This window comes from Bos javanicus, chromosome 7 (assembly GCF_032452875.1).
Source record: "Bos javanicus breed banteng chromosome 7, ARS-OSU_banteng_1.0, whole genome shotgun sequence".
NCBI lineage: Eukaryota > Metazoa > Chordata > Mammalia > Artiodactyla > Bovidae > Bos > Bos javanicus.
The window spans coordinates 61,330,779-61,350,132 of record NC_083874.1 but is presented as its reverse complement, the minus strand read 5'-3'; the positions used below and the strand labels follow the sequence as shown (position 1 = coordinate 61,350,132).

General features: G+C 51.4%; 1 protein-coding gene and 2 long non-coding RNA genes across 5 annotated transcripts in view; 1 reads left to right on the top strand and 2 right to left on the bottom strand.

Moving 5' to 3' along the window:
- Positions 1-19,354, bottom strand: part of TCOF1 (treacle ribosome biogenesis factor 1) — a 291,309-nt gene that overhangs the window by 193,687 nt on the left and 78,268 nt on the right. The window lies entirely within an intron of this gene.
- LOC133251497 (uncharacterized) overlaps positions 1-19,354 on the bottom strand; it is a 35,059-nt gene that overhangs the window by 7,455 nt on the left and 8,250 nt on the right. The gene's annotated exons all lie outside the window — the stretch shown is intronic.
- LOC133251495 (uncharacterized) lies at positions 3,475-15,894 on the top strand. Of its 2 annotated transcripts, none has more exons than XR_009737648.1 (4): positions 3,475-3,570; positions 3,996-4,119; positions 10,338-10,475; positions 15,811-15,894. It is a non-coding gene; the product is annotated as an uncharacterized LOC133251495 (long non-coding RNA). The 2 variants fall into 2 exon arrangements; XR_009737649.1 differs by having other exon boundaries at positions 15,808-15,894.

Genomic DNA, 19,354 nt, shown 5'->3' with positions numbered 1-19,354 from the left:
CCCTCTGGGTCGTCCCAGTGCACCAGCCCCAAGCATCCAGTATCGTGCATTGAACCTGGAGTGGCATCTCGTTTCATACATGATATTTTACAAGTTTCAATGCCATTCTCCCAAATCTTTCTTTTTTTATGGCTGAGTAATATTCAACAGTTCATGCATACCACATTTTCTTTATCCAGGCATCTGTGATGGACACATGCTGCTTGCATGTCTTAGCTATTGTAAATAGTGCTGCTATGAACATTGGTGCACATGTATCTTTTTTAGTTTAGAGTTTTCATTTTTTCCCAGATGTACACCTAGGAGTGAGATCACTGGATCATATGGAAACTTTATTTTTAGTTTTTTAAGGAACATCTATACTGTTTTCCATGTTGTGTGTGTATTAGTTGCTCTGTCGTATCCGATTCTTTTTGACCGTATGGACTGTAGCCCACCAGGCTCCTCTGTCCATGGAGCTCTCCACGCAACAATACTGAAGTGGGTTGCCATTTCCTTCTCCAGGAGACCTTCCTGACCCAGGGATCGAAACCAGATCTCCCACACTGAGAGCAGATTCTTTACCTTCTTAGCCACCTGAGAAGTTTTCCATAGTGGTTTCACCAATTTACATTCCCAACAACAGTGTAGGAAGGTTCCCTTTTCTCCACACCCTCTCCAGAATTTATTATTTATAGACTTTTTGATGATGGCCATTCTGACCATTGTGAGGTGATACCTCATTGTGGTTTTGATTTCCTTTTCTCTAAAAATCAGTGACACTGAGCATCTTTTCATGTGTCTATCGGTCATGTATATATCATCTTTGGAGAAAGAAATGTCTATTTAGGTCTTTTGCCCATCTTTTAGTCAGATTGTTTGTTTTTTGATACTGAGCTATATGAGCTTAAACATAAATACTTTTAATATGACTCAAATAAAAAGATTACATTCATCAAAGGGGAGCGGGCATTTCTCCTCAAGATTCCCATCAATTATTCTCATCAGTTCATTCTCACCACTCCCATGGGGTGGGCACCACAACTCCCAGTTAAAGAAACTGTGTCTCAGGGTCCTGAGGGCTCCACCAAATGAAACAGGGAGGATGGGCCAAGTCACCTGGTCGGGAGGTTGCCTCCAGTTCTCCTGGGTCCTCAACCCCTAACACACACATCCACACCCCTGCCCACCTCACCTCATTCGTTTGCATTCTCCTCCTGGGCCACCTTGTCACCTTAGTTTATGATTCCTGAATGAATGCAATCTGCCTGCTTACAGAAATGGAGAAACTGAGGCCCAGAGAGGAACAGGGGCCTGCCTCCATCACCAGCGATGCAGCCAAGCCAGGACAGTCGGAGGAGGCGCCTGCCTGTAACTCTCCCACTTGCCCGGCTGTGTGTGCATCAGAAGCTGAGAAGGAGGTGGCCCCCAGGGTCAAGTCTAGACACCGCTCCCGGGTCCTGGACTTGCACCAGCACATAAGGAGGGGAGGGAAGGGCAGTGCCGACCCCAGTGGGAAGCTGGCTCTAAAACTGCCATGGTGACCAGACTCTTGTCTGGGCGATCTGTTCCAACAGGCATGGAAATTCTTATCATTCCAAGGCCCCATCTTCACATAGACCTGTCTGGGCTGAGTCTATCCTGAGACAGAGCTGGGGTTGGGTGAGGGAAGCAGGAGGGAAACGGTGGGGATCACCCCCCCCCCGCTTATTTACACACAACAGGGTCACACCCATTCACTTACCCGCTGCACACACCACTCACCCCACCAATCTCCATTCCCCACAACCCCCCATCCAATGCTTAAGAGCTTTGAAGCCAGACTATCCTGTGTGGAAATCCAAGGTCAGTCATCACTTACTGTCCCTTACCGTGGCTTCAATTGTTTATTTGTAGAATGGGAATAACAGTACTTACATCATAGGGTTATTGATAAGAATAAATGAAATATTAGGAAACCACTTAGCACCGTGCCTGGCATAGCTGCTACAGATGTTACTGTTATTTTACCCAACGTCCTCCTACAGCTAACTGGGACTCCCCCTTTCTCCATTGTACACACACACCTCCCCAGAGGCCCTCAGCCAGCTGACCCATCCTCACAGCCCTACTGCCCTCTCACCCTTCTACTCCAGGCAACCTGGGACCCTCAAGGCCTGGGTCCCGGCCATGTGTGCCCAGCATTCTTCCTGCCGAGGAGAATGCCCTCATCTCCACCTCTTCGCAACTCTAACACCCTCTCCTTTCCTTCAAGTCCTAGCTCCAATCCCACTTCCTCCAGGACGCCTTCCCTGACTGACCTATGATCTTCCTTCTCGGAACCGCTCAGGTGCTGAGTGAGTCACCTATTAGTACTGCCTTGGAATTCCTGAGTCTGTCAGTAAGAAAGCCTCTTCCTTTTTCCTCCCCACCATCTCTTAAAATCAGAAAAAGCATTTTCCAGGCAGATTTAAGGCACCCTGAATCAACTCCCCGATTCCTGTGTCACCCCAACATCCCAGCACCAGCAGTCACCATCATACATCCTCTGGAGCTGGGAACAGGGCAGGGCCTGGAGACTGCACAGAGAAGGCAGTTCCCCAGACAGACAAACAGGATAGTCTATAGACTGAGAGAGGCTGGAAGACCCTCACCTGATCACTGGGGTCCCAGGTTCTGCTAAGAGATAGGGGCATCAGGAGCTGAGACTCCCTGAAGCTCACCTGTAGGGGAACAGGGGTCGAGGTAAACCCTGCAGCCTGTAGGACGCGGCCTGGGGTGGGGGGTAGGGTCAGAACTCAAATTCCACACCTTTCACGGGGAAGAAGGATGCAGACCTGTTCTGGGAAGCCCTGGAAGAGGCTCTGGAAACCAACCATGAGGGTGGAAAAAGCTGTGGGAAGTAGATGCCACCCGACACCCGGAAACTGTAGCCATTCTAAAAGCCTGGCAGCCATGGTGGCAGTTGAGTTCTCTGCTGGAGGAGGGAATGGGTAGGCAAAGGCTGGTCAGTGTTGGTCAGGGTGGGCTAGAGGATCCCTGTGCTGGGAGAAGGACCAGGATTCTTGTCAGATTCTCCCAGGCTCTGGGAGTTAATATCTAAGGTTCAAAGTCAGCTGGTGATGTAAAGATCTGGAGACCTGGTTCTGAAATTCCATCTCTTTAAAATTCTGAAATGAAACACATGAAATTTAAAATGTTCTAGCAGTCATGTTTTAAAAGCAAAAAAAAAAGTGAGATTCATTTTAGTAATATTGTATTTTACCCAGTATATCCAAAATATTATCATTTTGACATGTAATTAATACGTTATTAATGAGATGTTTAAAAGTCTTTCTTTTGTACCAAGTCTTCAAAATCTACTATGTATTTTAAATGTACAGCTCATCTCAATTCAGACTAGTTACATTTCAAGGACTCAATAACCACAGGTGGCCAGTGGCTACAATGTTGGCACAGCACAGTTTAGAAAGCTACAATCTATGACTCACTTTTCTAAAATTCTGAGATGCTGTGCCTCTGAGATTCTAGAATTCTCCAGCATACTCAGGTTCTGTAACGCTTCAAATGTGATTCCACCAGATTAATGTGTTGCCCCAAGTCTGCGTGTGGGTAAGGCTTCTCCCCATGTGTCTTCTATGTGGAAAGAAATCCAGGCCCCTGCAGAGCCCCTGGGTGGGGGAAGAAAGGAGCGAGGATCCCTCTCCTCGGCCGCCCCCACCATCTGGCCCAGCCGGAGGAAGCGGGGGTGGGCGGGCCTGTGTGCCCAGGGCGCTGGCCTCTCCACATGGTGCTGCCTCTCCCACCATCCCTCCGGCTCGTCAGCTCTCCATCCGTGTGCACAAGCCTGGGAGTGAGACTCCTGCCTCTGAGTCCTCCTGGGGAGGGGGCATGCCCCTGCCTCCCCACCCTTGGTTTCCGTCCACTCTGGAGAGCATTTGGGAGGCTGCTGCAAGCAGATGGGGTTGGGGATTGTGGTTCAGATCCCAGATGGAAGGCCCTGAGGGTGGAACTGGTCTCCATCTGTTCGAGGCTAGGGCCTGGAGGTCTGAGGACGGCAGAAGTCGGAGACCCACCCACTGCACCTCAGAAGGCTGTGAGGTCCTGTGATGTATGTTTGAACAATGCAGGTGGAGAAACTGAGGCCCACCCAGGCATAAGGTGAGTGTGGTGATCTGCCAGAAGGTGGCCTCCTGCTTAGCCACAGGCCTCCTCTTCCTGCTCTCCCTGCCCCACCTCTACCTGTGGGAAAGTCAAGGTACAAACCCGGCATGGCAAGGTGTCAGTGAGGCTGCTGGAAGGTCCATGGCGGGGTTGCAGCCAAGTGGGTGACCCCGTAGCTTGTGGATGCTTGTGCCAGGCCCAGGCTTTCCTGGTTCCAACCAGGCTCTTCCCAGGCTCCTCCTGCCCCAGGTTCTACAGGGGATCTGGGGAATGGGAGCTTGGCCATAGGCAGAGTCTGGGTGAGGCAGAAGCTGGACCTGGTGGGGGAGGGTCTCCGTCAACAGCCATCAGCTTCTGCATCAGCTGGTATCCAGTTCTGTCCTCTGTCTCAAAGTCCTTTTGTAGCCACAGCCTTCTTTATCCTCACAAAAGCCCAAAAGGAAAGATGGGCGGGAGAACTTGCCATCAGCCTGTCAACTCCCAGCACAAAGGCCATGCAAGGGCCTGGTGCTGTAGCTTTGTTACTGTTCCACTTCTCACAGGTGGGGAAACTGAGGCCCGGAGAGGGGCTGTGACCTGTCTCAGGCTACAGAGCCAGAGGGGAATCACTGGCTCAGCACCCATTCAGGGAGCACCCCCTACCCTGCCCCCGCCCCTGGTCCTGCTCCACTCCCAGGCCCTCAGATGCTCTGCAACTAAGGAGATCAGGAGTTACCCACAGCCACATTTTCCAGGCTGGGCTGCTTCCAGGCTGGGTTTCCCCTCTGGGGAAAGCCCCAAGGTTGTTCTGCATGGTCAGGAGAACCAGGGAGGAAATGACAAAAATCCTGCTAGAGAGGGCTGCAGAATACAGCCCAACCTTTGGCCTCCAGGGAGTGGGGGTGGCCTCTGGCTCTGCCAAAGTGGGGGTGCAGATGCAGCAGTCAAAGGGTGTTGCAGGGAGGCAGCCCTGGAACCTTGATTTGGAAAGGCACTGGCTTTGGACTGATGTGGGCCAGGGTTCGGTTCCATTACTGCTAGCAGTAGCTGTGTGATCGTGTGTCCGTGCCTTCCCCTGGGCTCCCTGCTCTGTGACCTGGCTGACACACAGCTCCAGGGCAGTGGGCGTCTGAGTATACAGAAACTAAGCCCACAGTTAGTTCTCGCTCAAATGCCCCGTCCAGGAACCGTTCCATTTTGGGGTCCCCCATCACTTTGCTGCCACAAAAATGCTCCATAAATTCTTCTTGAATAAACGAATGAATGACTGTTGCCAGCGAAGAGTAGAGCAAAATACAGGGGAAGGCTGGACTTCCCTGTTGCTTCAGTGGTTAAGAATCCACCTGCCAATGCAGGGCACACGGGTTTGATTCCTGGTCGGGGGAGATTCCACATGCCTCGAGGAAACTAAGTCCATGCGCCACAACTCTAGTGGCTGTGAAGACCATGCGCTCTAGAGTCTGTGCACCTACAGCCTGTGCTCCAAGAGAAGCCACTGCAACAAGGAGCCCACCCACCTACTGCAACAAAGAGTAGCCCCCACTCACAACTAGAGAACTAGAGAAAGCCGGTGCACAACAAGGAAGACCTAGCACGTCCAAAAACTCAAAATCAAAATGGGGAAGGCATCAAACTAGTCCATCCAGAGATCCGACAGAATCTGTCGTGGCTCACGGCATGGCCTCATTTTGTAAAAGCCCATAATAATAACTACCCTCTCCAAAGCACTCACTATGTGTCAGGCTTTGTTAAGAACCTCAGGGCACTTAGTTCTCCCAGTAACACTCTGAGAAGGCGTGACTATTACCCCCACATTCCCAATGAGGAGCCTGAGGCACAGAGAGGCTCAGTGACCCTGTGGTCACATTGCTGATTCACCGCAGCAGCTGGACATGGACCCAACCTTCCCGCCCACCGGGTCTGCACTCGCGGGTGGCCGAGGACCCTGTAGCTCTCCCTTCCTGTCTCCTCTGGCCAGGACTCCTATCAGGAGAGGCTCGCCTTCCCAGGCTGGTGTTGGGTGCTGCTCAGGGCTTCCCATGGGTTCTGGAGGCTCCCCAAAATCAGCCTTTGGTGGTGAACGTGGGAGATGAAGTCGGGGCTCTACCCACTCCAAGACTGTCGCCTGGGCCCTTAGTCAGAGACTGATTCTCACAGCTTTCTGGCTGCTTCCTGCCCAGAGGCAGGCAGGAAGCCAGACCGCGGGGACTGGGGCTCCAGCTCCTTTGTCTGCCTTTAGTTCACCCCCCCGCCCCCTCCCCCGAGCCAACACTGCCCCAGCTGTGGACCTTCCTCTTCCTTGCCCAACTTCAGACCCTGACCTGGAGGGTCACTCCCAGGCAGACTTTCTAGCCTGAGGACAACCACCCTCGGGGCTGGGAATCCAGGGACTGGGTTCCATGCACTGCCAAGAACTGGGTGAGGTGTGGGGAGGGGGGACACTTTTCTCTCCGAGGAAGGGGCATATTTGGAGAAAATCTGCCCTGAGATGGGGGAGGCAGGGGTCGGGCATGTGCCAACAAGTCATATGGGCACATCAGTTCTCAAACAAGCTCCGCAGTGAATGTGTGGGATCGTCCTGACCACCCTGCTTAGAGACGAGTTAGCTTGTTATCACCCCAATTTTAACACAAGAGGAAGCTGAGGACCAGGAGGATTCAGAGACTTGTTCATGACTATGCAGACATTTGGCGGCAGAAGCAAATCTTTACCCAAGTCTCCAGAGACTGTATGGGTATAAAAACTATTATTATTACAAATATTCACCAAGCTCTGACTCTGCCAAAATCTTCCCTTTCGTTACCACATTGAATCGTCTCAGAAATTCTAAGTAGTGATCCCCATGCTACAGATGAGGAAACTGAGGACTGAAGAAGCAAATCACCTGCCCAAAGTCCAGTTATCTGCATCCACACACCCACTTGTGAGGATGTGAAGGCAATTTGAACTCAAATCTTTCTGGCTCCAAAGTCTCGGGTCTCACAGGGAAGACAGGGCTGCCTCCAGCTGGGGTAGAGGAGTCACCTTATTTCCCCAAACGGGGCCTGGAAGAAGCCTGGCCACACCACCCCTGTTCACAGTGCCACTTTGGGCTTGGTGCCGCTTTGGGCTTAGCCCCTGGAGCCTCTCTGGCAACGGCCCTGAGAAATGTAGCAGGCGCTGCAGGACTCAGGAGCACGACAGGGCCACGGCTGTGTGTCAGCAGCGTTCCTGGCCAGGCCTACATGGCCCGGTGACAGCCTCATAGGTAAGCTCACACACGTGTGCACCCAAATTCCTCCGTTCATTCATTCATTCACCAAACACCAGCCCACCAGCCTTCATATTTCTATACACGTTTACTTTTTTTTTTTTTTTTAAGTCACTTCTTTTGCTGACCTCCCCAAGCAGGGACAGCTACATACTGATGAGGCCCAGTACAAAATGCAAACATAGAAGAACCCCTTGCTTAAAAATGAAGAACTCCAAAGGGACTTCCCTGGTGGTCCAGTGGTTAAGAATCTGCCTTCCAATGCAAGGGACACAAGTTCGATCCCTTGTCGGGGACGGGCCTTCCCTGGTGGCTCAGACGGTAAAGCATCTGCCCGCAATGCGGGAGACCCGGGTTCAATTCCTGGGTCGAGAAGATCCCCTGGAGAAGGAAATGGCAATCCACTCCAGCACTCTTGCCTGGAAAATCCCATGGACGGAGGAGCCTGATAGGCTACAGCCCATGGGGTCGCAAAGAGTCGGACACGACTGAGCGACTTCACTTTCACTAAGGTCCCACATGCTGTAGGGCAACTGAGTCCCCGTGCCACAACTACTGAGCCTCTGAGCACTCCGGAGCCCATGAGCCACGTGAAAGATTCCGCATGCCACAGTTAAGACCTGATGAAGCCAAATAAATTAGTAAATTAAGAGTTCCAAACCAGGGACAGCAGGACATTCAGTGAGGTACAGGGCCCCGCTTAGTGCACAGGGGCCCGGCTGTGGGCCCACCCGCCCCAGCGCACCTCAGCCTCGCTCTCTGGACCCCACCTCTTGCCACCTCATCCTCCTTTCATATTCTCACAAGGTCCACCTCTGAGGTCTTCACCCCAGGCTTTTGCAAAGGCTGTTCTCCCTGCCCTGAACACTTTTCTCAACAATTCTCTCATGAGGTCCTTCTCATTGTTGAGCTCTCAGCTGGAACGCCACCTCCTCAGGGGGATGCGTCCCTCATCCCCCAGCCTCACGGGGCCCCCACCCTTAGCTCTGCATCATAGCTGCTGTTTATCCCTTCCTAGCAGGCATCTATCTATGCCCTCAAGTGTAACTTGTCAGCTTACTGTTTACTACCTAGCCTCCCCGGGAGATCCCCAGGGCAGGGCCGTGTCTGTCCTGTCCAGCACTGAGTCCTAAGGGCCCAGTCCAGTGCTTGGGCCATGGCAGATGTTCAGTAGCTATTTGGAAAACAGTGAGTGAATAAATGAATGGACACAGACACCCTTCTACCCCATCTCCCCGCTACGTTGCCTCTCCCTCTGCCTCTGCACCCCAGAGAAGCACAGGAGTGCTCCCTGAATGTCCTGGTGCTCCGGATATCCCAACACAGAGAGCTGAGAGACTGAGGGGGGCAAGCGGATCCTGAGGCCTTGAGATGGGGACAGACAGAAGAGGCAAGGCCCGGAGGCAGGGAGGAGAGGGGAAGAGGAGGAAAAGTGCAAAGAGAAAGGAAATGGAGCCAGAGGAAGGAGAGACAGGCACACAAAGAGGGGCGAACGAGTTGGCTGGGCTCGGAGATAATCCCATTTCTCCTCTTTATTTGTGAAACTAATGATTACTATTAATACCTGGCCCCTCCCTGGCCCTTTCATCCAGGCTGGTGGGGAAATTTCAAAGATGAAAGTCCAGGGAGAGGGAGGTGGTGCTCTCAGAGGCAGATACCAAGGCTTCACAAGCACTAATTAAACTTGGCAGCCCCTTCCAGGTGGGAGCACTCCCTGGGCCTGGCCCGCCTCCCCTCCTCTGCAGGAGGGTCACTAACTGCAGCAGCGGGGTGGGGCAGTCAGCAGAGACAGTCGTGGGGGAGGTGCCAGAAAGAGGAACCTCACACCAGGTGGCACTGAAACCCAGGAGCCCGGCCCCCAACTGAAATTACAGCCCCATCCCAGAAGCCGCCCTCCCCCCTAGCCCGGGACCAGGGTCTGTGTCCCCGGGGCCATCTGCCAGATGGTGGTGGGGGAAGCGCTCCTGGGAAGGAAGGTCTCAGCAGACGAAGAGGCAGAGTCAGCAAGTCCGGCTCCTCCACGCGGCCCCAGGGCCACCTGAGTCCTGGTCTTTCACATCCTCAGGGGCCATTTCCTTGCACCACCCTCACAGAGGCCGCCCCTCTCCACCAGTCATCAATACATCCAGAAGGCTGCCCATCACACCTGAAGCCATGGGGCCTCACAGTCTCCCATTATTGAGCTGCCTGGACTTTGGGCTGAGTGAGCTCATCCAGTCCCTTGACATTAAGTTCAATCTAGGGACTTCCCTGGTGGTCCAGTGTTTAAGACTCCATGCTCCCAAAGCAGGGGATCCAGGTTCAATTCCTGGTCAGGGAACTAGATCCCACATGCTGCAACTAAGAGTGTGCGTGCTGCAACAAAGACAGATCCCAAGCACTGCAACTAAGTCTAGGTGCAGCCAAATAAATAAATATTTTAAAACTAATAAGTAATAAGCACAATCTACAGACTCCTGACTGACTCACTGGAAAAGACCCTGATGCCGGGAAAGACTGAAGGCAGGAGGAGGAGAAAGGGGTGACAGGATGAGATGGTTGGATGGCATCACTGATTCAAGGGACATGACTTTGAGCAAACTCCTGGAGATACTGAAGGACAGGGAAGCCTGGTGTGCTGCAGTCCATGCGATCACAAAGAGTCGGATGCTATCTAGCGACTGAACAATGAACAACAGAGGCTCTGGAGATTATTTCAGCGGCCTCAACCTTTCCAACGAGCCCCAACTGCCTGCCCCATCTTTCTACTAGGATTTCACAGGGATGGCTTCAAAAATAACAGAGCCTGACCTTGTTTCCCATCTTCCACCCAGCTCAGGCCCTCCCCCAGGCTCTCCCACCTTGGGAAATGGCCCCACTGTCCACCCGTTGCTCATGCTTGGAACCTGGAATCATCCTCACCCCTGCATGCAATCCATCTGAAAATCCTGCTGATTCTACTTCCAAAGTACCTCTCAAACCTAGACACTGTCCTCCACCTTCGCAGCTGCCAGCATGCTCTGAGCCACCATCGTCTCTCACCTGTGTGGTCATCTTCACCCGAATCCTAAACAAAGCCAGAGTGGACTTTGAAACGCAAATCACACTGTGCAAGCCCTGCTTAAAGCTCCTCTCCCTTCTTACGGTATGTAGATGATAATACACACCCCTCACCAGAGTCGTCAGACACCCTCTCCCCCCACCCCCCAACTCCGCCCCAGGGATGACCTCCCCTCCCTCCCCTCTCCCCCCCAGCCCCCCACCTCCCTGCAGTCGCTCAACACTTTTCCGCCTTGGCAGCTTTTGCATGAGCTGTAGCCTCTGCTTCAACTGTTTCTCTGCCCGCCTCATGGTTGCACCTTCTGACCCTGAGTCCTGTTGCTGCCCTTCTAAGACTGAGGCTCCCTCACCAACCCCCCAACCTTCTTGGGTCTGCTTATCAGCTGGCTAACTCTGGCTGTCTCCCTGACAGCCTCCATGTCTGTTACCAGTTGCTTTATTGTTCACCAATGCCCAGCACGGTGCCTGGCACATGGTAGTAGGTGCTCAACAAACATGCTAAATGGATAAATGCCCAGGATTCGTATCCCGGTACCACCAACCCATTGGACTCTGTTCTTCCATTCAGAGTGACTCAGAGCAAGTCCTTCACCAGTGGGTCCTGCCACGTGGCTGGTATCTGTCCTAGGACGCCTGGTGGCAATCACTATTTACTCCACTTTGAACCAGCCAAGTGACCTTGGGCATGGCACCAACCTTCTTCTGTCTCAGTTCCACTTTGGAAAAGTAATAGTCTGAGCTCCTGAGCTGTGACAAGGCCCTAAGGGAGAATGTACACCAAAGCCGAATCACAGCCGTGTCCCAAGTAGATGTCCTGACAAACGTGAAGATTTACACACACGCTGACTTACGTTTACACTCCCCAAGCAACCTCCGGGCTCGGATATTACAAAGCTTACCGCCGCCCCACTCCTCACTCCAGTGTACCAGCCCCAGCCAAAGCCTTTCTGTCCCCCCAGAGACCTGGTGATCGGGCGCCATCTAGTGGACACCCAGGGGAAAGACATCATTCCAGCCCTCTGCAGTCCTCACGGTGGGCGGGGCAGCTCCCTGGGACCCCACCCTGACCATCCTCAGTTCAGTTCAGTTCAGTCGCTCAGTCGTGTCCGACTCTTTGTGACCCCATGAATCGCAGCACGCCAGGCCTCCCTGTCCATCACCAACTCCTGGAGCTCACTCAAACTCATGTCCATTTAGTCCGTGATGCCATCCAGCCATCTCATCCTCTGTCGTCCCCTTTTCCTCCTGCCCTCAATCCCTCCCAGCATCAGCGTCTTTTCTAATGAGTCAACTCTTCGCATGAGGTGGCCAAAGTACTGGAATTTCAGCTTTAGCATCATTCCTTCCAAAGAAATCCCAGGACTGATCTCCTTTAGAACGGACTGGTTGGATCTCCTGCAGTCCAAGGGACTCTCAAGAGTCTTCTCCAACACCACATCTCAAAAGCGTCAATTCTTCGGTGCTCAGCTTTCTTCACAGTCCAACTCTCACATCCATACAGGACTACTGGAAAAACCACAGCCTTGACTAGACAGACCTTTGTTGGCAAAGTAATGTCTCTGCTTTTGAATATGCTATCTAGGTTGGTCATAACTTTCCTCCAAGGAGTAAGCATCTTTTAATTCACGGCTGCAATCACCATCTGCAGTGATTTTGGAGCCCAGAAAAATAAAGTCTGACACTGTTTCCACTGTTTCCCCATCTATTTCCCATGAAGTGATGGGACCAGATGCCATGATCTCAGTTTTCTGAATGTTGAGCTTTAAGCCAACTTTTTCACTCTCCTCTTTCACCTTCATCAAGAGGCTTTTTAGTTCCTCTTCACTTTCTGCCATAAGAGTGGCGTCATCTGCATATCTGAGGTTATTCATATTTCTCCCGGCAATCTTGATTCCAGCTTGTGTTTCTTCCAGCTCAGCGTTTCTCATGATGTACTCTGCATACAAGTTAAATAAGCAGGGTGACAATATACAGCCTTGATGTACTCCTTTTCCTATTTGGAACCAGTCTGTTGTTCCATGTCCAGTTCTAACTGTCGCTTCCTGACCTGCATATAGGTTTCTCAAGAGGCAGGTCAGGTGGTCTGGTATTCCCATCTCTTTCAGAATTTTCCACAGTTTATTGTGATCCACACAGTCAAAGGCTTTGGCATAGTCAATAAAGCAGAAATAGATGCTTTTCTGGAACTCTCTTGCTTTTTCCATGATCCAGCGGATGTTGGCAATTTGATCTCTGGTTCCTCTGCCTTTTCTAAGACCAGCTCGAACATCAGGAAGTTCACAATTCACATATTGCTGAAGCCTGGCTTGGAGAATTTTGAGCTTTACTTTACTAGCGTGTGAGAGGAGTGCAATTGTGCGGTAGTTTGAGCATTCTTTGGCACTGCCTTTCTTTGGGACCATCCTCACCCAGCAGAAATGGCTAGGCCTAGGAGTGGAGGAGCTGCTCATTGCCCGTCAAGGCCCTCAGCCTCTCCCCAACAGCACAGAGGCCTAACCCCGAAGCCCTGAGGGCCCACCTCCCCACACTTCAAGCTTCCTACAGGCTGTTATCTCAGCCTGGGAGCTCTCCCCACCTTCTTCTTTCTGTCTTGGCTGACCCTTGCTCGTCCTCTGCACCCCTACTCTAGGCACTTGCCTGGAGGCCCCTGACCAAGCCAGAGCTGCCCCCGGGGACCCCATAGGCCCCCTCACCGCCTGTTGCTAAACCTGATGCACACACTGTTGTTTCTTGCCCGTATTTATCCTTTGTTGTTACTGTTCAGTCGCTCAGTCGTGTCTGACCCTTTGTGACCCCATGGACTGCAGCACACCAGGCCTCCCTGTCCATCACCAACTCCCGGAGCTTGCTCAAACTCATGTCCATTGAGCTAGTGATGCCATCCAACCATCTCATCCTCTGTTGCCCCCTTCTCCTCCTGCCCTCAATCTTTCCCAGCATCATGGTCTTTTCAAATGAGTTAGTTCTTTGCATCAGGTGGCCAAAGTATTGGAGCTTCAGCTTCAGCATCAGTCCTGCCAATGAATATTCAGGATTGATTTCCTTTAAGATTGGCTGGTTTGATCTCCTCGCTGTCCAAAGGACTCTCAAGAGTCTTCTCCAACACCATAGTTCAAAAGCATCAGTTCTTCGGTCCTCAGCCTTCTTTATGGTCCAACTCTCACATCTATACTCCTCCTCAGACAAAGACTTTTTTTTAGCATTTGTTTTGGACAATATTTTTTTCTGTGCTGTGGGAACCTTAATTCTCTGACTAGGGATCAAACCCATGCCCCCTGCAGTGGAATCATGGAGTCCTAACCAATGAACCCCCTGGGAAGTCCTAGACAAAGACAGTGATAGCAGACCCTGTAACTCTCCCCTCTGTATGCTAAGTACTGGCAGAGTTCAGTCCCATAAGCTCAGGTGAGTTCTGTAAAAATCCAAAGCAGGTGGGTCACAACCGGTGGAAGATGGAAACTGAGGGTTTCCAGGCAGGATTCAGGGTGCTGCTTCATGCTGGGCCTCATCTTTGAGCCCCAGCTCCCACTGAGCTGCAGTTACTCTCTGATATCCGGCAATGTTTCTCTGGTGAGCTAACGCTCCCTCTCTGGGCCACAGCTTCCTCTGCCCACTATCCCCCTTGCTCCCTCCAGCAGAAATTCCCTCCAAAGAATGAAGCCCACGGGCAAATTAAAATACACTCTGCTGCTAAGAAAGGGAAGCAGGGGGCTTCCAGGTTGTGCTCCAGGGTGCAGGAATAGGCTTGGATTTCTCGAGGTTAATTCCCAGTTCCTCTTTCATCCACTCGACAAATACGTTAAAAAAAAAAAAAAAGCCTGGATCTGAGATTAAAAGTCTTGGGGCTCTGGAGTCAGACTGTCTGGGCCGCAGTCCCAGTACCACTGTTGACGGCTGTTGGCTGCTAACTAGTTTCCTTAGCTGTAAAATGAGGGGACAAACATTGCTGCTTCGCAGAGTTATCGGGAGGATTCAATGAGAATATACATGCAAGTCATGGGCACGGGGTCTGACTTTAGTGCGTCTTTGATGGAAGGGCTTGGTGCCGCCGTCATTCATGGAATAGCTGCAGTGCTGGGTCACTGGTCTCACGCTGCCTTTCTCCTCCACCTGGCACCCAGGGCCTCCCTTGGCCCAGCACTCTGCCCCCTATGGGCCCTAGGCAGCCCCTCCCCAGCGCCCCCGTCGACAGAACACCTACAGCGGAACCCTTCTCTGAAAGCACTCGTCTTGCCCTGGGATGTCTGCTCTCCTCTGAGGACAACGCGTTCCCCTGCAGGCCTCCCAGTGGCTTTCTCTTTCACAGCCTGGGGACAGGAGAGAAAAGGGAAGAGGGGAGGGAGAAACCACGGGCTGTTCTCCCTGCTCTTCATTGTCCCTTTCAGGCCGTTCTCTGTCCCTCCTCCCCAAAGGATGCCCGTTTTGAATCCTATCTCCGCACTGCAGCACCCAGGCCTCCACCTCGGGGCAGACGTCTTCCACCCTCTGGGCCACAGCCTCCCGTCTCTGAGGGCTTGCCCCTGGCCGCGGTACCACCCTCAACCAGTTTGTTCCTGTTGTAGTTCCTGGTTATTCCAATATTCACAGAAATGCTGCTGCCATCACCCAGGCCTCTGGTCCCTTGACCTGTCCCTAAGGATATTATCCCCTCCGCCCCAATGTCAACCACTCACTGCCAAGGTCTGAAACTCCGCCCCAAACTGTTATCTCAATCTCATGCCCCCCGCACCCCCATCCTTGACCTCCATCTCAAAGTATCAGCTGGTACCTGGACTTCAGCCCTCCCTTGCCCCATTGGGCCCTCAAATCCATTTTTCCCACCATCTTCCTGCTGTCCCTCACCCCTGATGCTCTCTCTACCCCAGTTACCCCAGTTTTAGCACCTGCTCAGTGGCAGTCACAGTTTTGATACATTCACCTTCCAATCCCCTGTTCCTCTCCCAAGTTGTCTTCTCTTGGCAAAACTGCAACCCCAGTGAAATCCAACCCTCTGCTGACCCTTTGCCTACATCCAAGCAGCTGAACATGGCTGAGAAAACATCGAGTGGACCTTTAAGCAAGGCCCAGAATCACCCTCTCTTCCCTCTAGCTCTTGGTGAAGTTTCAAACCTTCTCTCACCACCAAACTTCAATATTCGCCCACCCCCAGCCTCACAGCTGTTCTCGCCCCACTTCCCTGACTAGAACATTGTCAGGCTCCACTCCCACGTGCTCACCCTCCAGCCCCACCCTTCTCCCCGTTTGCACAGATCGGCTATCCACGCTCCTCTCTAAAGCTGCTACCTCCATCTGTGCACTAGAGTCGGTCACCTCTTCCTACTCAGGGACACAGCTCCATCAGCTTTTTCCACTCTCTACTAGACCATTCCCACTGGCATACAAATATCTGTTACTGATATTTTTCTGTTTTATTAAAGTAGGAAGAAGAAAAAGAACCTCTTGATCCTGCTTGTTCATTCTGCCCTTCGGTACACCTTCACAGTAAAATTTAAGCACCGTCTGTACCTCCGTCTCTTTCTTTCTTCAATCAACTCCATTCAAGCTTTTGCACTCCCCTCCCCTGCCCCTGCCACACACACCCTGACCACTCGCCAAGGTCCCCAGTGGCCTCCGAGCTGCTACACCAGTGGCCACTCTCGGTCCACATCTCCCTCAACCTCTCTTCGTGTGGACATAGCCCCCACTCCCTCCTCCTGGCCTCCCTTCCCTCTCCCGGCTTTCTGGGCATTCCCTGGCTGGGTTTTCCTCCCATCTCACTGCTCCCTGCTGCTTCTTCCTTGGCTATCTCTTTCCCTCATCCCCACACTTTGAAGTTCAGTCCCTGGATCTCTTCTCTATCTACACTCAGCTCCTGAGTGGTCACAAACAGTCTCATAATTTTAAATATCATCAGGATGCAGAAGACTCCCAAATGTACACCTCCATCCGAAAGCCTTGCCTAAATTCCAGACTCATCTACCCCCAAAACTTTCTTGACATCTCCACTTAAGATATATAACAAACATCTCAAACTCAGGCCTAAGACTGAACACCTAATATTCCTCCCAAAATTTACTCCACCCTCAGCCTCCCCAGGACTTCCCAAGTGGCGCAGTAGTAAAGAATCCACCTGGCAATGCAGGAGATGCAAGAGATGTGGATTTGATCCCTGGGTCAGGAAGATTTGCTGGAGAAGGAAATAGCAACCTGCTCCAGTATTCTTGCCTGGAAAATCCCATGGATGAAGGAGTCCGGCGGGCTACACTCTACGGGGTCACAGAGAGTCGGACACGACTGAGCCACGGAGCATGTGTGCATGTAGCCTCCCTATCCCAGCCGATGGCGACTCTGTCCTTCCAGTTCCTCCAGCCTTAAACGCTGGAGGCAGCTTTGCCAGCCCTTTCTCTCACGGCCCGGGTTTCATCTGCCAGGGAATCCTGTTGGATCCCCTTTCAAAATATAACCAAATTTTGAGCACTTCCTTCTATCTCAACTAATGCCATCTTGGTCTCACCGACCAATCATGTTTCACCTCTTAACCTCGACCCCTGCTTCCACTGTAGTCCTTCACGCCACCCCACTGAGAGACTAGCCTCCACAGAGCATCCGTGCTGATCCTATTAAAACATGAGTCACATTCCGTCACTTCTCTGCCCAAAACCTTCCAGTGCTTTTACTCAGAGCAAAAGCCAAAATCCTTACAATGACCTAAAGGCCTATATAATCTGCCCCTGCCGCTCATTCCCTTTTCTTTTTCTAAGTTTTTTAAAAAAAATTTTGGCTGTGCTGGGTCTTCATAGCTGTGCAAGGGCTTTCTCTAGTTGTGGTGAGTGGGGGGTTACTGTTCGTTGAGGTGTGGGGGCTGCTTTTGTTGCAGGAGCACAGGTTCCAGGCGTGGGGGCCTCAGTAGCTGCGGCGTGCAGACTTACTGGTTGTGGCGCATGGGCTTTGTCCTCCCATGGCATGTGAACCTTCCCGGACCAGGGGGCCAATGTCCCCTGCATCCACAGGCAGATTCTTACCCCCAGGACCGCCTGGGAGGTCCCTCCACCATTTTTTTCCTCATCATTACATTGTTACACCTCCACCTCCCCTCACTCATTCACTCCAAATCCAGCCGCGCTGGCCCTGCTCGTCCTTCAGTACGTCACTGGTACTTCTCTACCTCTGGGCCTTTGTACACACTGCTCCCTCTGCCAGTAATGATCTTCCCTTAGTTTACTGATGATAAAGGGAAGGCCTGCCCCTGTCCTCCTTCATGCTTCTGCTCAAATCTCTCAACGAGGCTACTCTGCCCTCTCTCTCTCTCTTTTTTTTTAATATTTTTAAAATTAATTTTACTTATTCGGCTGTGCCAGGTCTTAGTCACAGCGTGTGGGATCTAGTTCCCTGACCAGGGATTGAACCCAGGCCCCCTGAGTTGGGAGCATGGAGTATTTAGCCACTGGACCACCTGGGAAGTCAGTGGCTCTCTATTTAATTCTGCAAATGCCCCATCCGCTTTCCTACCTGTCCCACCCCCTTTCCTCAGACACCTTGACACACTTTTCCTTGCTGGACTTCTTTTTTCATAGTGCTGGTTATCTTCTAACACAACAGAAAATTACCTTAGACAGTATGTCTGCCTTTCCTGCCAGAAGGTGAACTCCAAGATAGAATGGATCATTATCTAGAACAGGACGAGATACATACTACGTGATCAATAAGCATTCATCAAACGCATGAATCAGCAAGGGAGGTGCTGGCAGACATAGTCCCTGTGCTCACAGTATTGACGGCACGTGGGGTGGGCTGGGATGGGGAAAACAGACACGGCAGAAGGGAGGTGAGAGCCCTCAGACAGTGGCTCCAGCCATTCCTCCAGCCTGACCTCCTGTCCCTCTGCCCTCACACACAACAGCCTAGCTGTTTTTAAATCTTCAACTCTCGAAATGCTTCCCACCCCAGGACCTTTTCATATACTGGGGTCCATGCTCAGGCCATTCTTCCTGCCTTCATTTAGGTAATTCCTACTCTGTTCTCAAGTCTTACCTTAGAGCCATTATTGCTGTGTTTCAGAGCTTGGCACTAAGTCCCCTATAAAAATATGTCTCAGTATACATTTCTTTTTTAAAAAATACTGTTATTATCCCACTCCACAGATGACAAAGCTGAAGCCCAGAGAGGTTACAGTTTTTGCCCAAGGACCCACAACCAATAACTCTCTGTTGAAGTAATAAACATGCTGATTATAAAATGACAGTGGAATCTGAAAACAGTGACTTTGAAGGCTTCTGGCACTTTCCTGTGGAAAGATTTGTCCTGAGGTGACTGTGGGCTGCCTCTAGCCACAATATGAAGCCGTGCTCCCTTCATCAAGCCTTCCCTCACTGAGGTTTAGAGATCTGTTTGTTCAGTACATCTCTTTTATTTGTCTATTTGGCTGCATCGTGTCTTAGTTGCAGCATGCAGGATCTTGTGTTGCAGGGCACAAACTTTCTAGTTGTGGCACAAAAGCTCAGTAGCTGTGCTGCACAGGTTTAGTTGATCCCCGGCAGATGGGATCTTAGTTGCCTGACCAGTGATCGAACCCATGTCCCCTGCATTGTAAGGCAAATTCTTAGCCACTGGACCACAAGGGACATGCTTAAGACAACTCTATCCAAAGCAGAAACTTACTCAATAATGCTCCAGTCTCTGCTAACATACCTCCTCCACTGGGGAACTCAATACCACAGAACAAAATGGTTCTTTCTTTCCAAGGATATAAACAGACAAATCACAAAAGAGATGCAAATGTGCAAAACAATCCATAAAGACATGTCTGACTTTACTAATTACAGAAGAAATACAATACAGTAAGGAGGTAGATTTAGAGTCTCAGTTTAACAGAAGTGAAAATTGATAACAACTTTCTGGAGGGCAGTTTAGCTACAAATATCAAAACTTAAAGTACATACTGCCTTTGACTGCTGGCAGTTTACGCCGACGAAAGAATACCACAAG